This window comes from Halichoerus grypus, chromosome 2, assembly GCF_964656455.1.
Source record: "Halichoerus grypus chromosome 2, mHalGry1.hap1.1, whole genome shotgun sequence".
NCBI lineage: Eukaryota > Metazoa > Chordata > Mammalia > Carnivora > Phocidae > Halichoerus > Halichoerus grypus.
Window position 1 is genome coordinate 99,424,822 of NC_135713.1, and position 19,842 is coordinate 99,444,663.

The 19,842-nt window shown below is 45.3% G+C and overlaps 1 long non-coding RNA gene across 2 annotated transcripts in view; it reads right to left on the minus strand.

Annotated features, from left to right (window-relative positions):
- Positions 1-19,611, minus strand: part of LOC118522812 (uncharacterized) — a 127,766-nt gene extending 108,155 nt beyond the window's left edge. Inside the window, exon 1 of one of the 2 annotated variants that reach the window (XR_004910798.2) lies at positions 19,516-19,611. This is a non-coding gene — a long non-coding RNA (uncharacterized LOC118522812). The remainder of the gene's footprint in view (positions 1-19,515) is intronic. The other variant, XR_013445750.1, reaches the window with a different exon arrangement.
- Between the last annotated feature and the right edge of the window lie 231 nt (positions 19,612-19,842).

A 19,842-nucleotide genomic window follows, 5' to 3' on the forward strand; every position in this document is an offset into this window, starting at 1 on the left:
TGGTTCGCAGCACCGACTCCAGACATGAGGGTGACAGGTACGTAAGGCTGGCACGGGGGACCATCTTTGCCCGAGGGAAGGCACGCGTGTTTTCCGTCGATGTGATGGTCTCATTAATACCTGCCCCCAGCAAGATTAATACCTGATCCCATTAGGGAGACAAGCTACACGGGCCCCTGAGCCAGACGCGGGGAGAATGGACTAGGTAAGCCACGTCTTTTGCTTCACTACAAGGGAGAATCTGTACAGCACACAGGCCTCTAGCACATTTTGAAAGAATGTTTTGTACCAGGAAAGCTAATTTGCTATGATTAGTTCCATTACATTTGTGAGATTGTCACTCTATATTTATTTGGAAGGCAGGTTAGAGTCCCTTCTGGTGATTTTCCTCTATGTGCCGAGGGGCCTCTCCAAAATTTCTAACAAAAAATCAATCCAAATGCCACCATGAATACCTCCTGGAGCCTAGGAAATGGAAATGCTCGTGTGCCTTGAAAAGAAGAGCGTCCTGAATCCTCAGCAAGTCACCCTGGCAGGAATTCAGAGGGTGGGGGAGGGAACCGGAGGACCCCGGAGAAAGCAAGTGTGGGACTGAGGTCTGGGGGGAAGGTGAAGTGGGGTCATTCCCTTTCTACTTCACATGCTTCTGTGCTGTTTGAAACTCTGACAAGTTTCATTTTGTTGGTGACAAGAAATGTTGCTTCTGTGTGGTCCCCACTGCTTTGGAGTGGCTCCGAGGAGGGGGGAGGATAATGTTATTGAGCTAGTGATGAGAGAGAAGACATCAGCTGAAGGAACAGGGCCTGAGCCAAATGCCCAAATCAGAAGAAAGAGAGAAGTAGTCCATGAAGTGTTAGAGATGGGACTTAGGGAGGATGAACGCTTCGTGCAGAAGGACTGGAGAGGGAGGGAGATCCTGTGGCCAAACACTGACAGATAAGACTTGGCAAAAGCAAGACCCTAATGGAGGTTTCTCTCTCTCTCCTTCCCTCCCCTTCTCCCTTTCCCTTCTTTCCTCCTCTCTGTCTCTCTTTATGAAATTCTGTGTGCTAAGCAATGTAGACCCTCTCTGGCCCACTATAAACCATTAGTTAAGTCTACATTTCCACTAACCCCTTGTGGAGTGAGTTTCCTTTTTAAGAGATGCAAGAACACATTCAGTCTTGCTTTGGGGTGGCACGAGGGAAAGCTAAGGACCAGCTACGTGCATACTGGCTTGAGTCCTATAGTCACAAAAGGTGGTTGGTGTAATGGGATGGGGATGAGGAAAGAAGATGAGAGTTTGCAACCCTGACACCACATTCCTTTACACCACTTAGCTGCCTGGTCTCTGTCCCACAGCCACCTCCCCACCTCCCCTCTCCCATGGGAAGGCCCCCCACATGGTCAGTCTCAAGGGCAGTGCCCAGGAGTGGGGGGGAAATGCCAGGCCCCCCATGTGAGCGCAGGCCACCATGGATCCGGATGCAGTCGGTCCTGTCCTAACGCTGCTTACCGGTGATTCAGAGAGGGCCAGCGAGGCCTGTCCTTGCCAATTTTGCACAGACTCTTTAGGCCTGGGCTCAGGTGGGAGCGGGAAGTAAGAAAGCCGTTCTAAGTGGAAGGAACAGTCGTGCCGGCCATCTGGGAGCCAGGACCAGAAGACAGCAAGCTCCGGAACTCCGTCTCGGGGTGCGCAGAGGCAGGTGTCAAAGGAGGCGGCACCTCCTGCTTATTCTGAACACAGTCTCTGCAAGACTCGAGACCTTGCACGTCTACTCATGGTGCTGATCAAAAGAGCTTTTTTGAGAGATTAGAAAAAAGAAAAGCCAAGTGTTCACGCGTGCAGTCTTCCTAATTAACACTGCAGACCCAGAGTGAGAGAGAGAGCACATTGGATTTTTTTTTTTTTTTGAAGCAGCTGTTCTCCCAACAGCAGGCTTTTCTCAGGGAGGCTGTGGGCTAATGCTCTCAGATTCTGTGAATTCAGAGAAGGGGCTCTGACCGCTTCAAACGGAGGGCCGGCTGCCATCTGGGGCAAAGTAATCATTTACACCGCCAGCCACATCGTCAGCTGGAACCACATAACCTGGAATTCACGTGGGCCAAGCGTAACGCAAAGCCTGTAATGACTGTTTACTGTGTGCCAGGCCCCGTGCTAAATTCATTTCCCACATTCTCTCGTTTCATGCTCCCAATAACTCAATGCGGTCATTAGCTCCCCCTCATCAATGAGGAAATGTTACTGCCGAGGTCACCTTCAGAGGACATGGTGGAGACAAAGTCTGAAAACAGGTGTATCTGGATCAAAGCCCATCCATCGTGGTCTCCATCAGCCCACTAGACTCCCCCTCCTAGCTTCCCGTACTTTGGATGATGGGCTGTTTCCAGTGCTTCGCATAGATGGAATTGGATGTAAGCTTCATAATTATAAAAATGACATGTTTTTATTGGCCCTTCTTCATGAAGCCATCCCTCACCCCAGGTCCCTCCCCTTTGCTCACAGCACACCAACTGACCCTAGCATGGCTCATACTGCATTTACTTGCAACTATTTATTCAATCCACCTTTCCTATAACACTGTGGATAACTTGGGGTGGGGGAAGGAGGGTTCCTAGCACAATGTCTGGTACATAGTCAATGTTTATAGAATGAATGAATGAATTACCTAAAACAGTTCCTCAGTAAATTATACAACAAAATAACAATGGAGCAGCTTTATGCAATGGAGAGAGCACCAGATGCAGAATCAGAAAACCTGCCCTCAAGTCTGGCTCCCTTACTTGTTAGCTGTGTGCCTTGCACACATCACTTAGCCTTTCTTGGCTTCTGTTGCCATGTCTACAAATCAAAGCAGTTGGACTTGAGTTCCTCAAGATCATATCCAAATGCTGACAGTATCTGAGTCCAGGCTGAGCAGAGTCCATGGTGTTCCTTCATGAAGCAACCTGCTCAGGTAAGATGCTTCATGCTCAGCATGAAGAAAAACCCATCCTCAGACCCAGAGTTCAGGGACTTATTTCCTGAGCTGGGCAGCCCCCCACCCCCAGCTCTATGCCACAACCACCCCACCCCCCGGTTCCCTGGCTACTTCTCTGCCCAGGTACCAACATGTCTACCCCATCCCTTTGGCTTGATCCTTACTTTAGGCTCTTTCTAATTCAACTTCCTCCTTCACTACTCATTCTCTCTTCCTACAGACCTGGTCCTCGAGGTAACATTCCTTCCATTGGTCCACCCTGTGTGTAGGACCCACTCGGAAACTTCACGCCTCTAATGAGAATGTCAGTTGCCATCTTAAAATGATTCCCTAGACCTGTAGCATATCAGGAGATATTCATGAAGAATTTACATCTAATTTGCCACTGTGAGGTATTATTAATGTATTTGAGCAAAAAGACTGGAGGACATGCTGCAAATACTCGTCCTACTAATTAACACCATTCTGGCATGCACACTATTAATTGGGTACTTCCTATCAAGTAGCCTTAATATGAGCGTGTAAGAGCATGTTAGATCAGAAGGTCACTCAGTCACCGCCCAGGGCACACAGGCAGGCAGCTGGGGAAGGAGGTGTGGAGTGCTTCGGACAGAAAAAACTGTCCTTTCTGCTTCACATTCTATGTGACTCTCGTTAGGCCCAAAGCAGATGATGGCAGGGGATAGCAATGGAGCTAGCAATAACAAGGGCATTCTGGTTTCTGAATCTGACATACATGGCAGGAAATTATTTAAATTTGTCTTTAAAGTGGGGAGGAAAAGCCACCCTGAGGCTCATTTGCAAACAGCTTTGTATCGCAGGAATGAGAGGAAACCACAGGAACTGAGGATGCAGGACCTGGAAAAGAAAAGGCCTAGGCAGGGGAGGCCAGGCCTTCCCATGTGTTCGTGGTGGCATGAGGACAAGGGACCTGTCCATGCTCCCTGCAGGGCAGAGCAGAGCAGGGGGTAATATTTGAGCTCCCTGTGAGGAAGCATTTTTTAATGATTTGTGCTCTGGGGTAGTGAGCTTCCTGTCCCTGTCAGTGTCAAGTTGAATCTGGACGGCCAAATAGCAGGACTGTCACAAACGGGCTTCAGTCATAGGACGGGCTCCGATCAGGTGACCTGGAGCTCTGACCCTGCTGGTGTGCCCAGGTTTGCTCGGCCTCCCGATGGTAAGAGGGCAGTGCTGAGCCAACAGGCAGCTGGCGCCCGGGGGGTCTGTCTCAGGCCTGGATGGCTCTGTTGTTTAAATTCTTCCCACGTCTTTATTGTTTGTGGCAGGTATTTTGGTTCCCAACACCCTTCGTCTTTGCTGTCTTCCCTTATAGAGGTTGCAAGAGTTAAGTCCTTGCTCCCCCGGCCTCCCTTATCGCTGGAGGTGACCCTGTGACCCAGCCCTGGCCCATGAACATAAATGGAAGTTTTGAGGGAGGGAGGGAGCTTGTGAGGCCTGTGGGACTCAGGTCCTATCAGGAGGGCACACTCAAATGAGGCTACCTCAAGGAGGGTCTCACAAAGGAACGATTTGCAGCAGCGTGGCAGGAGGAGGGAGCCTCCAGGGGCAGGGCAGTACCCAAGGCTGGTATGGCGAGACCCAGAGGACTGAGGAGAAGGAGCAGGGAGCCGACCCAGAAGGAAAGAGCTGTATGGAATGGGTGGCCTGGAGAGGAGCCGTGGCCTTTGGTTGACGAGCAGAGCCAGCCCCAGGCAACTGCATGACCCTGACAGCAAGGACATTTCAGAGGACCTGACAGAATTCTCTCCCTGGCCGGGTACACTCACTGATTGTTGGGCAGCTCCATGGGGACTGGAAGGCAGAGGACCCAGACCTTCCAGTGAGAGAATCCTGCTGGGTCTCTAGCTATGCACAGCTGTCTGCCCACCATTCATCGTTTGTGTCCTTTATTCACAGAGAGTGTACTGTGTCCTTGATACCTTTCCATCAATCACTGCACAACTACACCATGTGTAGGAAATCATCTTGCCCTCAAGTGGCTTAACAATCTGAGCAGATAAACAAGCACACGTGCTGAGAAGAGTCAGAAGATGTTCGAACATTAAACTTCATGGCAACAGCCTTAAGTACATAGAAATTGAAATAGGTATTGGTCAGTGAGACCAGAGTCAAAATTCCATTTCCACTGCATATTAGCTGAGTGACATTGGACAGTTACTTAATCTTTCTGAGCCCTACTTTCCTTATATGTAAAATGGGAAGAAGGACATTCACCTTCATGGGCTGTTTTATTAAAGATTACAGAAAATATACATAAATGACTATATAGTGATAACATTCTTATAATATTTATTATATACCAGGTCCTGTTACATAGATTAACTCTATGAGGTAGGTACTATTATCATCCCCATTATGTATGTCGGAAACTGAGTCACTAAGGTGTAAATCGCTTGCCCAATAGTCAGTAGCTGATAGGTGACAGGACCAGAATTAGTACGCAGACAGACAGCTAGAAGCCGTCTTACCCACTACCCCAACCTGGCTGACATAGTCGGTGCTTAACCATCTACCACTGTTCCTGTGAGAACCACCATCTTCCCCACGACCACCAGTACCACCATCACTAGCGTGGGCTAGACTGACAAAGTTTCCATCAAGAGTAGCATCTGGGCCTAAAGGCCAGAGTAAGTTAAGTGTGAAGAAGAGAGGACATCCTAGGGGAAGCAACAGCACAAGTAAAGGTGAGCGTGGCCCTGGCCCCTAGAGGGACAGACAGCCCTGCCCAGGGGAAGCATGGCATGGCCTGGGGAGCAAGAAAAAAATGCCCAGATCGGTGGGGCTGGGGCCAGACCTCAGAAGCACCTGAGAGCCATGTGGAAGAGTCTGGGCTCGATGATGACCATGGGAGACCAGGCCAGTGCTTGGGCCAGGCCATGTGACATGCTAGAAGTCCTGTTTTAGAAAATGAGCTAGAGAGCAGAGAGGTCAGCCTTGCAGGAAGGCCAGCAAGGACACTGTTGGTAGTAATGAGGTCTAACGGGACGGAAACATGGAATTGGAGAAGTGGGGCAGATGTGTCACTGTGAGGGTGCAAATTTGGTGAAGGAGACAGAGGAGTCAACGAAAGGGAATGAGGAACGAAAAATGCTGCCCCCTAGCTTTCCCAGGGATACCCCTGAGAGGACTCACAGCAGCATTCCTCAACTTGCCCTCCCTCGCTGGTCTCCCCCAGCTCGCCAGTCCCACACAGGAGGGCCACCTGCGCGACGTGCACAACGTGGGCTTGAGACCCCGTGACGCCAGAGTAGAGGATTCTTTCCTCCTCCTGGAAGGCAGACAGAAGCGGCACATGCTGCCGAGGACTCTCTGAAGCCCTTCCAAGAGCTGAGCCTCACTCATATCTGCTGCGACACAGAAAACATAGACTCCCTGAAAATCTCTTGTTAACAATCCTTTTGTTTAGAAATCACGAGAGCTTGCTCTCTTGATACAACTCACACACCCACACAGTTTTTAAATGAAAAATGAGGGGAAACCGTGTCTGTGTGCATCCAAATAAGGTAGAAGATGATGGAGAGTAGCTGTCACCGTGGCTCTTGATTTCTGCCCTTGGCGAAACAAAAACTGGGTCAGAACGTTCCCTACCCTCAGAACCCGATTGCAGGGTCAATTGTTGCAAACTCACAGCTCATCAGCAGACCGTGTTGTTGCAAGGCCACCTGCGGTCTGTCCCTATCACCAAGTGAGACACCAGCTTGAGGGTTTTGAGACTAGTTTGAAGGATTGAACGATCCTACCTTGAGGGAGGGGCTGAAATGATGTGGGGAATACCTGGCATTAAATAAAAGGGAATAAAGAGCAACTGCAACTTGCTTCAGACACAACTTCTTGACATCTTCTACCCTCATTTCCCTGTGGCCATATCCCCTTTGGACAGAACTCCCCTCCTGGGATGGCAGAGGCTGGGGAAGCTCCATCCAACGTGGCAGCAGATTCCAGAGACATGGGGCCAAAGACGACAAGGGATCTCCACCAGCTGAGACGCCCTGCCCAGAGCAGGAGAGACCCCACCCAGCAGTCTGTTTCCTCCTGAACAACCAAGTCCAGCTCCCGCGGCAAGGAGAAATTAGAGGAGTCTGACAAGATTTGTACTGTCAGAAAACAAGTTTTATTTTTACCCTCAAGCCCGTGATCTCCTAGGTGTCTGCAAATTGAGGAATTATTTTTACCCAGATGTAGAAATCAAGTTATTCCACTTTGCCTTCTGGCCCGCCCTTCCCACCTGGTGTTGGCTCCCCAACACCAGTGGAGCTGGCTGACCTCTGTAGTGTCTGAACTGAGCTAGAATCTTCTTGCCTGTGCCACTTTCAAACCATGCCAATCCGGGTGAGGGGTTTGGGGGGTTTGGTTTGGTTTTGTTTGTTTTACCCTTTCTGGCTCTCAATTCCCTTATCTGTAAAATACACAGGGTTGGGGCGCCTGGGTGGCTCAGTTGGTTAAGCGACTGCCTTCGGCTCAGGTCGTGATCCCAGGGTCCTGGGATCGAGCCCCACATCGGGCTCCCTGCTCCGTGGGAAGCCTGCTTCTCCCTCTCTCACTCCCCCTGCTCATGCTCCCTCTCGCGCTGTGTCTCTCTCAGTCAAATAAATAAATAAAATCTTTAAAAAATAAAATAAAATAAAATAAAAATACACAGGGTTAGCCTAGGTGGTTTCTATGGTATGAAAGAAAAAAAGGACAGAGGTTTTTAAACATCTATTTTAATGCAATCTGTTTTGTTTTTTTCTCCTCCCTGTTTATAAAAAGGGCAACATCTTATTTCTGTAGATCAAGAACATTTGCCACATTTTGGAAATGTGTGGTCTTTACCAAACGGAGGGAATGAGTAATGGAGGGGAAAAATAAATAGAGAGTACAAGAAATGAAACAGTCTGGTTTGCAGAGACTGAAACATCCGGCCTTTCGCTCCAAAGACCCAGCTTTGCAGACCCCTGGCTTGGCTCCCTCACTTACACCTGGCTGGTGACCTCTCAGCCATTGGCCTCTGCGGGAAGCACCATCTGAAGCCCTCTCTCTCTGGCTCTGCCTTCCCCGTGACTTGACACCTTCAGGGTTATGAGCAGAGTCATGCCGCAGAGCATAAGGTCCCAAGAGATGATCTTGCTGCTCCCTCTGAGGGACCAGGGGATGGCAGGACAAGAATTCTGCCCTCCTGACCAGCACATATCAATCAGCAGCATGACAGAAGGACTTGCAGTCAGTACTTTGTGGGATAATCACCAGCCCCCTAACAGTCTGGAGGACGGAGGTCAGGAGAGCTGGCAGAGGTGTGGCACCGGGAACCCCAGCCATCCCTAACACTCCAGGAGCCGAGAAAGAACGAGAACGTTACCTCCAGCAACCTACCTAGGGGTCTCATTGTTCATTCACACCTTTCTTCTAGTAAGACTCTCTAATGAGACCTACTATGCTCCAGAAGGGAAGATAAGAAGATGAATAAAACAGGACCCTGCCCTCCCAGACACTCCTTCTGATAGAAAAGCTGACAATTCAATAGATGACTGAAGTTCAAGTACTTTACATAAGTCTACAGAGATGTGCCATCACCGTCATCCACTTTTAGAACAGTTTCATCATCTCAACAAAATCCCTCACTCTCATGTGCAGTTAATCCCTTTCCATCCCCAGCCAACCCCGTGTCTACTTTCTATCCCCACATCTGCCTTGACTAGACAGTACATATAAATGCAGTCATAGGATGCATAGTTGTGTCTGGCCTCTTACACGTAGCGTAAAGACCATGAGGTTCATCCGTGTGGTAGCCTGTGTCAGTACTTCTCTCCCTTTTATTTTATTTTTTTTAATTTTATTTATTTATTTGACAGAGACACAGCGAGAGAGGGAACACAAGCAGGGGGAGTGGGAGAGGGAGAAGCAGGCTTCCCACGGAGCAGGGAGCCCGATGCGGGCCTCGATCCCAAGACCCTGGGATCATGACCCGAGCCGAAGGCAGATGCTTAACGACTGAGCCACTCAGGCGCCCCTCTCCCTTTTATAACTGAATAATATTCCACTGTATGGATGCAGCACCTTTTCTTTATCTACTCACCAGCTGATGGACATAGGGATTATTTCCAGCGTTTGATGTATGGATAATGCTGCTGTGAACATTTGTGTGCGATTCTGTGTGTGGACATATGTTTCAATTTCTCTTGGGGAGAGACCTAGTAGTAGAATTGCTATGCTGTATGGTAAACTTATGTTTAACTTTTTAAGAAAGTGTCAAACTGTTTTCCAAAGCGGCTGGGCCGTGTTGCATGTGAACAGCACTATAGCAGGGCCACCATGTCCCCACATCTTAGCCAGCATTTGTCATCAGCTGTCTTCTGATTATAGCCATTCTAATGGGGCGAAATGGCATCTTGTGAGGCTTTGAATTAGCATTTCCTCATGACTAATGACGTCCTTAGTGACAATTCATGTATCTTCTTTCCCCCACTGAATTGCCTTACGCCTTTATCAAAATCAACTGACTTTAAGTATAAGGGTTTATTAATGGACTCCCAGTCCGGTTCTAATTGAGTTATATGCGTATCCATATGCCGTATTACACTGTCTTAATAATTGTAGCTTTACAGTACATTTTGAAATTGGGAAGTGAAAATCCTCCAACTTTGTTCTTTATTTTTTCTTCACAAAATCGGTTATTCTAAGTTTTTGCTTTCCATATCAATTTTAGGAATAGCCTGCTACTTTCTATATTAAAAAAAAAAGGCTGGAATTTTTGTAGGAATTATAGATCAACTTGGAGAAAACTGCCATCTTAACAATATTGAGTCTTCCAATCCATAAACATGAAATATATTTCCATTTATTTAGACCTCTAATTTCCCACAGAAGCATTTTGTAATTTTCAGTATACAATCTCGCACTTCTTTTGTTAAATTTATTCCTAATCTTTTTTTTTAAAGATTTTATTTATTTGACAGAGAGCATGAGCAGGGGAAGCGGCAGGCAGAGGGAGAGGGAGAAACAGGCTCCCCATTGAGCAGGGAGCCCGATGGAGGGCTCGATCCCAGGACCCTGAGATCAAGACCTGAGCCAAAGGCAGACGCTTAACTGACTGAGCCACTCAGGCGCCCCAAATTTATTCCTAATCTTTTTAATGATAATGTGAATGGAACTGTTTTATTTTTCTACTGTTCATTGTTCATATATAGAAATACAATTGATTTTTGTCTCCTCTGACTTTGCTGAACTTGTTTATTAATTCTAATGTGTATGTGTGCATTCCTTAGGCTTGTTAACTAATCATTTTTATGACATACAGCTTAACAGTAAATAAAACAGAAGGGAAAAAGTAGGAAAAAAAAGAAAAAAGACCAGAACTCCACAGGCTCAGTAGTTCAGAACCATTCAGGGTTAGGGGTGAGTTAGCACCACACATCTCAAAATACTATGACCACACCACAGTATTAGCAGCCGGTGATACTTAGCTTCCTGAAAAAAGAAAAAATAAATCAGGTTCAATGGCTACTATTCAAGAAAACTAAAGATGCATGTCTGTCCACCTGAAAATACCATCTGTGGTGTTTTTAAGGTTTGGCATTTGCTGGAATACATCTGTCTCTTCTAGAAGGTTCACTATGAGATGCTTTCTGATGTATTGCTATATTTTTTCCTCCTGAATCCAGGATCATCCTGTCTGCCACCAGGGCCATCAGACAATTTCCCAGTGGTTCCTACATTCCCCTATTTCTTGGAAACTTCTAAAGTTAACTCGCCTTAGGAAATCACGTCCTGCCAGCATGAAGGAGTTTGCTAAATCTGAGTGGAGGTATGATGCTCCCTGTCTGTGTGCTCAGGACAAGGGCCTGTGAACCAGATGCAGGGAGAAAATACTACAAAGGAAATTAATACTATGGAATGACCTAACGGAGTCTCCAGGGGAGAAGGAAGCCAGTCTGGAGCCATTGAAATGAGTTAAGTACTCAGACACAGAGCACTGCCCCTCCCATCAGCTGGGACAAAACAGATGGGCAGGGCCCGAGGGACCAGGAGGCCCGGGGTGTTCCAGAAGCCGGTGCAGAGCAGTCCTGCGCACAGCTCCTGAGGGATTGCCCAGGAAACAGCCCTGGGATGGGTGTGGAGAAGGCCAGCTGTGCCACAAGGTCCAGGGACCTATCAGCTGTGTGCCTTAGAGGGGCAGGTAATCGTCCAAAGAGTCCCTCCGGCTTCCGTTGGTGACTTTCAGGGTATGAAGAGGGTGCTGCTCTCTGTCACTCTGTCTTGCAGTCCTCTGAGAGAGAGACCTGAGACAGTGTGTGCACAGACGTGAGAACGAAGATGCTGTGTCCCTGCTGATGCTCTGGGCAGGCCTCTCACCTCCTGCTGGCCCCGAGGTCCTGGGAAGATGCTCATGCTCCTCCCTCTCCTAGTCCAGCCTGACCCCTGTCTCCCTAGGCCCATTCTTACTCTCAGTTCCCCCGCTGCCTCCCTGGAAAATTTGCTTTGGCTTCCCACAGGCATCCCTCTAGCAAACAGCCAAAGTAAATACCAGGTCGCAGTTCACAGCAGCCCATGTGACTCTGAGCCGCCGACCCCGCAAGGAGCCACTGCGCCCGCCTGGCTCCCTGTCAGCTGCTGAGCCAGGTGCAGGCAGATCAGACAAGAGTTGACTCTGGGCTCCAGGCTCTGGCGCCCAACGCAGGGACTGGGGAACCTCATGCTACTTGGCCTCTCGGTAGGGAGAAGACAGTCCAGCAAGAGCGGAGAGCCACTGTCTGGGCCCTGGCAGCCCCAGCTGCACCCTTCCGCAGCAAGCCAAGCCCCCACCTACACCCCACCCACACCCGCTCCAGTGGTTCCCGGGCGCTGGCTGAGCATTTGCCTACTGACAGCCTGCCCTCCTAACACCAGAGCAAGGTAAGGAGTGGGCAAGAGGAGGTGTAAGTGCCCAGGAGAGGAATCAGAAACAACCAGGAACAGAGACAGTCTAGATTCCTACCCAGAAGGCCTTAGAGATAGCCAGAAGCTAAAAACAGTTAGGCTTGCAAATAAGAAACCAAGCAGACAGGTAGACAAGCTTCGGAGTTGTGAAAGGATGACCACAGCCCCTGGCTTCACGGAGCACTGAAGGAGCAGGCTGGTGAACGCACTAAATACTGGTTCTCACGGGTTTGACAGCGACTGATGAAGCAGGACTGAGGCGGCGGGACCAGGCCCGCTGGGGGCAGGGCAGATAAAGTACCAGCCTCGGGCATCTGTGGGAGAGCTAAATATGGGAACTCCAAACCGGAGCACAGCTTGTCCCCTGCCAGGCAACCAGTCAGAGTTCTTGGAACAGCAGCTGTTTCAATAACAGTGTAGGAGCCTTTCCCGCTTCCAGCATTGCAAAGGACCGACGTGTTCCACACGAGTGGATCGCCCCTCAAATGGCAAAACGTGATGCTGATAACTTTAAATAATAATCCTCAAATCAACACCTGTGGCTCTTGCCATTAAAAAAAGAGAGAGAGAGGGCGCCTGGGTGGCTTAGTTGGCTGAGCGACTGCCTTCAGCTCAGGTCATGATCCCAGGGTCCGGGGATCAAGTCCCCGCATCGGGCTCCCTGCTCAGCAGGGAGTCTGCTTCTCCCTCTGACCCTCCCGCCTTCTCGTGCTCTTTCTCTCTCTCTCAAATAAATAAATAAGATCTTTAAAGAGAGAGAGAGAGAGAGAGAGAAGCATGAAGCCTGTGATCAAAACAACTCATTTATACAACCAATGAGCACGGAGCAGGTTCCTATTATGTGCCAGGCACCAGAGTGGTTATATAAATTCCTCAGACATGAACTGCGCTCTGTAAGAGTTTGGGAAGCGGTAGAGGATGTAAGCTGTGTACAGGAGCAGCCATAAAACAAGGGAGATGATGGTACCTCACAGGAGACTGCTTTTCGGAGAGATCTGAACCAAATGCCATGAGGATACATTGATGAGTATATGTCTATGTATTTCCTCGCTCTGTCTGCTGGGAGAGTCTAGAAACTGACAGCCCAGCAGCCACAAGCATACCAATGCCCAGATCTTGGTTTCTAAGCAGGATCCATCGATAAATACTAAAATTAATGGGACAAACTTTAAGGGGAAACATACGTTCAGAATACTTATCTACAAATTTTCTAATCGTTATGATGGTTTTAACATATGATCACAAATTCTTTGATACCCAGCCCTCCAGGAAGTGGTGCTCCATCCCCTTTGGTATAGGCTAGATGTAGAGACTTAGTTCTAATGAATTATGTATGTAAGGAGAAAAAACAGTAACATTACTGTGGAAAAACCTGGAAAATACCAAGGTTAACAAAATGATCACGGTTAACATCACCAGTGATAAATCACGTTGATACCATGTGCCCACTGACATCAAGCAATGACAAGAGTACTTCCCCTCTGTGATATTTTTCCGGAAATCCATAACCTCAGCCTCTTTTTTTTTTTTAAAGATTTTGTTTATTTATTTGACAGAGAGAGACACAGCGAGAGAGGGAACACAAGCAGGAGGAGTGGGAGAGGGAGAAGCAGGCTTCCCACTGAGCAGGGAGCCTGATGTGGGGCTCAATCCCAGGACCCTGGGATCATGACCTGAGCCGAAGGCAGACGCTTAACGACTGAGCCACCCAGGCGCCCAACCTCAGCCTCTTAATGAACACACCAGATAAACCTAAATTGAGGGACATTTTATAAAATATCTGACCACTACTCTTCAAAAGTATCAAAGTCATGAAAGCCAAAGAAAGACTGAGGAACTGTTGTGCTTTGGGGGAGACTAAGAAGACATGATGACTAAATGTAATGTGGTACCCTGGATTGGATCCTGAAACAGAAAAATAAGAAACCAAACTGACAGGTAGACAAGCTTCCGGAGTTGTGAAATGATGACCACAGCCCCATAAATGGAAAAACTGGGAAATTAGGATAAAGCCTACAGCTTAGTTAATAGTATTTTATCAATGTCAATTTCTTAGTTCTGATTAATGTACCATGGTTATGTAAGATGCTAGTATAATGGAAGCTAGGTAAGGAAGGGTATACATTTCTATGGGTAAGCCAACACATATCCTGAGCTCACAGGCAAATGTGCATGTTGGAATACATCCTAAGAAGTACAGCAAAGCCTTTGAGAACTAAATCATATAAATCACTGCTCAAGTCCCAGACTACCCCTGAGTGCCATATGCAAGGGGCGGCCCACAAAAGCACAGCAAAGCCTTTGAAAACTATATGGGCAATGGAAACACCGTTCTCAGATCTTGCAGTCTAAACCTAACTGGCATGATTGCTTGCTAAAACAAAATGCTCCACATTCTTTGGAAGATTTTAACATGACCCAGAGTCTTACTATTTAATGTACAAACTGTCTTGGATATCATCCAGAATTACTCAACATATCAAGAACCAGGAAAATCTGACCAGTTCTCAAAGGAAGAGACAATCAACAGATGCCAACTCTAAGATGACCTAGACATTGGAATTAGCAAACAAAGACCTTAAAGCATCTATTATAATCACTCTCCATGAGGCAAAAGTGAATGCTCTTGAAAGGAATGAAAAGTTCGCAACAAACAGAAACCATAACAAAAGAACTAAATGGAATTTTAGATGAGAAATATATTATCCAAAATAAAAAGTTCACCAGACAGACTCAAATAATTGGAGTCTGTCTTCAAAAAAGTAAAAAGAACCAAAAAGAGCATTCCTTAATTTGAGGATATATAAACAGAAATTCTCTAATCTAAAGGACAGAAATGCTACCAATTTCTGGGTATTAATTTTGTATCTTAACAATTTTATTGAACTCATTTTATTACTAATTCTAGTAGGTTTTTTTGGTGGAGTCTTTAGGGCTTTCTAGGTATAGTATTATGTCATTTGCAAATAGTGACAGTTTAACTTCTTTTTTACCAATATGGATACCTCATTTCTTTTTCTTGTCTGATTATTGTGGCTAGGACTGCCAGTACTATGTTGAATAAAAGTGGTGAGAGTGGACATTTTTGTCTTCTTCCTGATCTTAGAGGAAAAACTCTGTTTTTCACCAATGAGTATGATATAATGTGTGGGTCTTATTATTTGAGGTATGTTCCTTCTAAACCTACTTTGTGAGAGTTCTTATCATGAATGGATATTGAATTTTGTCAAATGCTTTTTGTGCATATTGCGATTATCATATGATTTTTGTCCTTTGTTTTGTTGATATGTTGTATCATGTCAATTGATTTGTGAATAATGAAGCATCCTTTCATCCCTGAAATAAATCCTACTTAACCTTGGTGAATGATCCTTTTAATTAATGTTAAATGCAATTTGCTAATATTTTGTTCAGAATTTCTGCATCCATATTCCTCAGGGATATTGGCCTGTAGTTTTTTTTTTGTTGTTTGTTTTTTTTTTTTTCATGGTGTCTGGTTTTGGGATCAAGGTAATGCTAGCCTTGTAGAATGTATTTGGCAGCTTTCCTTCCTCTTCTATTTTTTCGAATAGTTTGAGAAGAATAGGCATTAGCTCTTTTTTAAATGTTTGGTAGAATTCACCTGTGAATCCTACCATGTGGTCCTGAACTTTTACTTTTTGGTAATTTTTTTATTACTGATTCAATTTCATTACTAGTAATTGGTCTGTTCAGATTTTCTCTTTCTTCTTGATTCAGTTTTGGAAGCTTTTATGTTTCTAAGAATTTATTCATTTCTTCTAGGTTGTCCAGTTTGTTGGCATATAAATTTTCATAGTATTCTCTTATAATCCCTTATATTTCTGTGTTGTCAGTTGCTACTGCTCCCCTTTCATTTCTGATTTATTTGGGTCCTTCCTCTTTTTCCAACTAAGTTGTGTTAATCTTTTCAAATAACCAGCTTGTGGTTTCATTGATTTTTCTACTGTTATTGTAGGCTCTATGTCATTTATTTCTGCTGTGATCTGTATTATTTCCTTCCTTCTATTCACCTTATACTTTGCTCTTTTTTCCTAGTTTCTCTAGGTATAAGGTTAGATTCTTTTTTTTTTTAAGATTTTATTTATTTATTTCACAGAGAGAGACACAGCGAGAGAGGGAACACAAGCAGGGGGAGTGGGAGAGGGAGAAGCAGGCTTCCCACTGAGCAGGGAGCCCGATGTGGGGCTCGATCCCAGGACCCCGGGATCATGACCTGAGCCGAAGGCAGACGCTTAACGACTGAGCCACCCAGGTGCCCCTAAGGTTAGATTCTTTATTTGAGTTTTTTCTTTTTCTTGAAGTAGGCCTGTATTGCTATATATTTCCCTCTTAGAACTGCTTTCGCTGCATCCCAAAGATTTTGGACCATTGCGTTTCCATTTTCATTTATCTCCATGTATTTTCTGATCTATTTTTTTATTGCTTCATTTTTCCACTGGTTGTTTAGTATCATGTTGTTTAACTTCCACGTGATTGTGATTTCAATTTTTTTTCTTGTGACTGATTTTTAGTTTCATACCATTTGTGGTTGGAGAAGATGCATAAAGAACTCACACAACTCAATACCAAAGAAATAAATAATCCAATTAAAGAATGGGCAGAGAACCTGAATAGACATTTCTCCAAAGAAGACATCCAGAAGGCCAACAGACACATGAAAAGATGTTCAACATCACTCATCATCAGGGAAATGCAAATCAAAACCACAATGAGATATTACCTTACACCTGTGAGAAGAATGGCTAAAATCAAAAAGACAAGAAATAACAAGTGTTAGTGAGGGTGTGAAGAAAAAAGAACACTAGTACATTGCTGGTGGGAGTGTAAATTGGTACAGCCACTGTGGAAAACAATATGGAGCTTCCTCAAAACATTAAAAATAGAAATATCATATGACCTAATAATTCTACTAGTGGGTATTAACTCAAAGAAATAAAAAATACTAATTTGAGAAGATATATGCACCCTTATGTTTAATGCAACATTATTTATAATAGCTAAGATATGGAAGCAACTTAAGTGTTTATCAATAGACAAATGGATAAAGAAGATGGTGTGTGTGTGTGTGTGTATATATATATATATATATATATATATATATATATATATATATGATGGAATATTATGCAGCCATTAAAAAGAGATTATGGTTTGTACAACAACATGGATGGACCTAGAGAGTATTATGCTAAGTGAAATAATCAGACTGAGAAAGACAAATACCATACGATTTAACTTATATTTGGAATTTTAAAAACAAAGCCAATGAATAAACAAAAAAAAGCAGAATGAGACCTATAAATACAGAGAACAAACTCTGTATTGTAAGGGGGTGGAGGGATGGGCAAAATGGATGATGGGTGGGGAGAGATACAGGCTTCCAATTATGAAATGAATAATAGAAATAAAAGGCACAGCATAGAGAATACAGGCAATGATAATATAATAGCAATGTATCATAACAGATGGTAACTTGTGGTGAGCATAGTATACCATATAGAGAAGTTGAATGACTACATAGTACCCTGAAACTAATATAATATTGTGCATCAACTATACTCAAATAAAAATTAAAAAATAAAGGGGCACCTGGGTGGCTCAGTTGGTTAAGTGTCCAGCTCTTTATTTCAGCTCAGGTCATGATCTCAGGGTCATGAGATTGGGCCCCACATGGGGCTCCACGCTGGGTGTGGAGCCTACTTAAAATTCTCTCTCTCTCTCCCTCTACCCCTCCCCCATCCCGCTTGCACATGTGCGCGTGTGCATGCTCTCTCTCCAAAAAATTTTTTAAAAATTAAAAAATAAAAAGAACAGACAGAAAATAGGCTGAAAAATTAACAGAGCCTCAGGACCTGCGGAACAATATAAAAAGATGTAATGTACATGTGCTCAGAGCCCTTAAGGAGAAGAAAAAGATATTGGTATGGAAAAAAGTTTTTGAAGAAATAATGACAATAAATTTCCCAAATTCAGTGAAAGACATAAATTTACAGATGCAAGAAGCTCAGGGAGCATCAGGACAAATCCAAATGAAACCATCATGATCAAAGTGTAAAAACCACAGGAAATAAAGAAATTTTGAAAGCAGAGAAAAATGACATGTTACAAGTAGGAGAATAAAAATTTCACTGCAGATTTCTGACAGTAAACATGCAGACAAGAAAGAGAAGAACTGTCAACTCAGAATCCTACATCCCATGAAAATATCCTTCAGGAACGAAATAAAGACATTCTCAGATAAAGGAAGACTAAAAGCTTTCATTGCCAACAGACCTGCTCTAAAATAAATGTTAAAGGAAGTTCTTCGGATAGAAAGAAATGATCCCAGAGGGAAAATTAGAACTTCAGAGAAGGAAGAGCAACAGAAATGGTAAACATCTGAATAAACATAATAAACTACTTCTTTCCTCTTAGGTTTTCAAAATGTGTATGACTATTAAAAGCCAAAATTTTAACATCGTTGGAGAGTAGGGGGCTCTTAATGTATGCAGATGTAACATTTATGACATATGTAACATAAAGGAGGAAGGGTAAAGGAACGTATATAGTTGTGAGTTTCTACATTCTACTTGGTCAAATATTAAATTTAAATGCAATGTGAAAAGTTAGGTATACATATTGTAATCCCTAGGGCAACCACCAGAAATAAATATGAGGAGATCTAGCCATGAGCAGGGCTGCCTGACCCCTTACCTGGTCTGACCTAGACAGTTCTCCTATCTGAGGCTATGGGGAGTGACTCTCCCCATGGCTCCTCCAAACCATCATTCTGGGCTCAACGAGAACCTCCTCTCACTGCCTCGTTTTCTAATTTCCCCCATAACTGTGCAACAGAGGTTGTTCATAATTCAATCCATGTCCCAATGTTGTAAGGCAAGGAAGAATGTGAGTAAATTCAGGGCCTTCCAGTCCTGTCCTCTGATCTTGCAGATGAAGAGCCTGAAGGCAGACAAAGAAAGTTACTACTTGCTCAAGACCCCACAGCAAGCCACTGTTAGAACCAGGCCTGGAGCCAGATCTCCGAAACTAGAGCTCTGGGGCTCCTTCCCCAGCTACTTGGGAGCAAGTTTTGCATCTGGCTATCCTCCGGGACTATTAATAACGGACAAATATGCAGAATTTCTACACATGAGGCGCTATTCTAAGTTTCTCTATATCTATCTATCTGTCTATCTATCTCCTATCTATTTACCTATCCACACTAAATCCTCACATTGCCTCACTTGAGGTAGACACTATTATTCTCCCTGTTTTATAGAAAGAAAAACTACAACATTGAGGAATTAAGAAACTTGCACATCTAATAGGTGTTGGCCCTGGATCTGAACCCAGATCTGGGTGTAGTGTGTGAGTTCTGAACTATTACTGTCCTCCCCTCAGGAAGACCAATCCAGAGCAGAACTCTCTAAGACATTCCATGATCCAGAAGAAAATGTGCCCTGGCTACCCCCGACCCACATCCCACTCCCCCAGGAGCATTTTTAGCCGGGTGAAGTCTGGTTAAAAGGTGTATGGAGGGCAGCTCTGAAGGGAAAAAATGAGAAGAAGGAGCTGACAAGAGGCGCCAGCAGCCTGAAAGGCGGATGAAGAGAGGTGCTGGAACAGTTACTAGGCAACCTACCTCATGCCTCCCGTCCTCTCAGGGCTGGACAGTTTCCCCCAGGCTCCTCTGTTCTTTCCTAACAACAGCTGATGACACCAGCTCCTTCTTCCCTTCCAGCTGAGTCACTGCTGTCGCCAGTCACATGGTGAGGGCAGCCCGGAGCTGCCCCAAGATCCCCGGTAGGGGCCAGATAAGGAGCCTCCAGTCATGCTGGAGTCTAACCTCACTCCCTGGTAAAGTCCAGTCCCTTGTGCCCACCAGGGAAGGGGGGCCCCAGCCAGGAAGGGCATTTTGCCAAGCATCAGCAAACCACATCACCGCTCAAGCTCAGTCTGACTAGGGAGC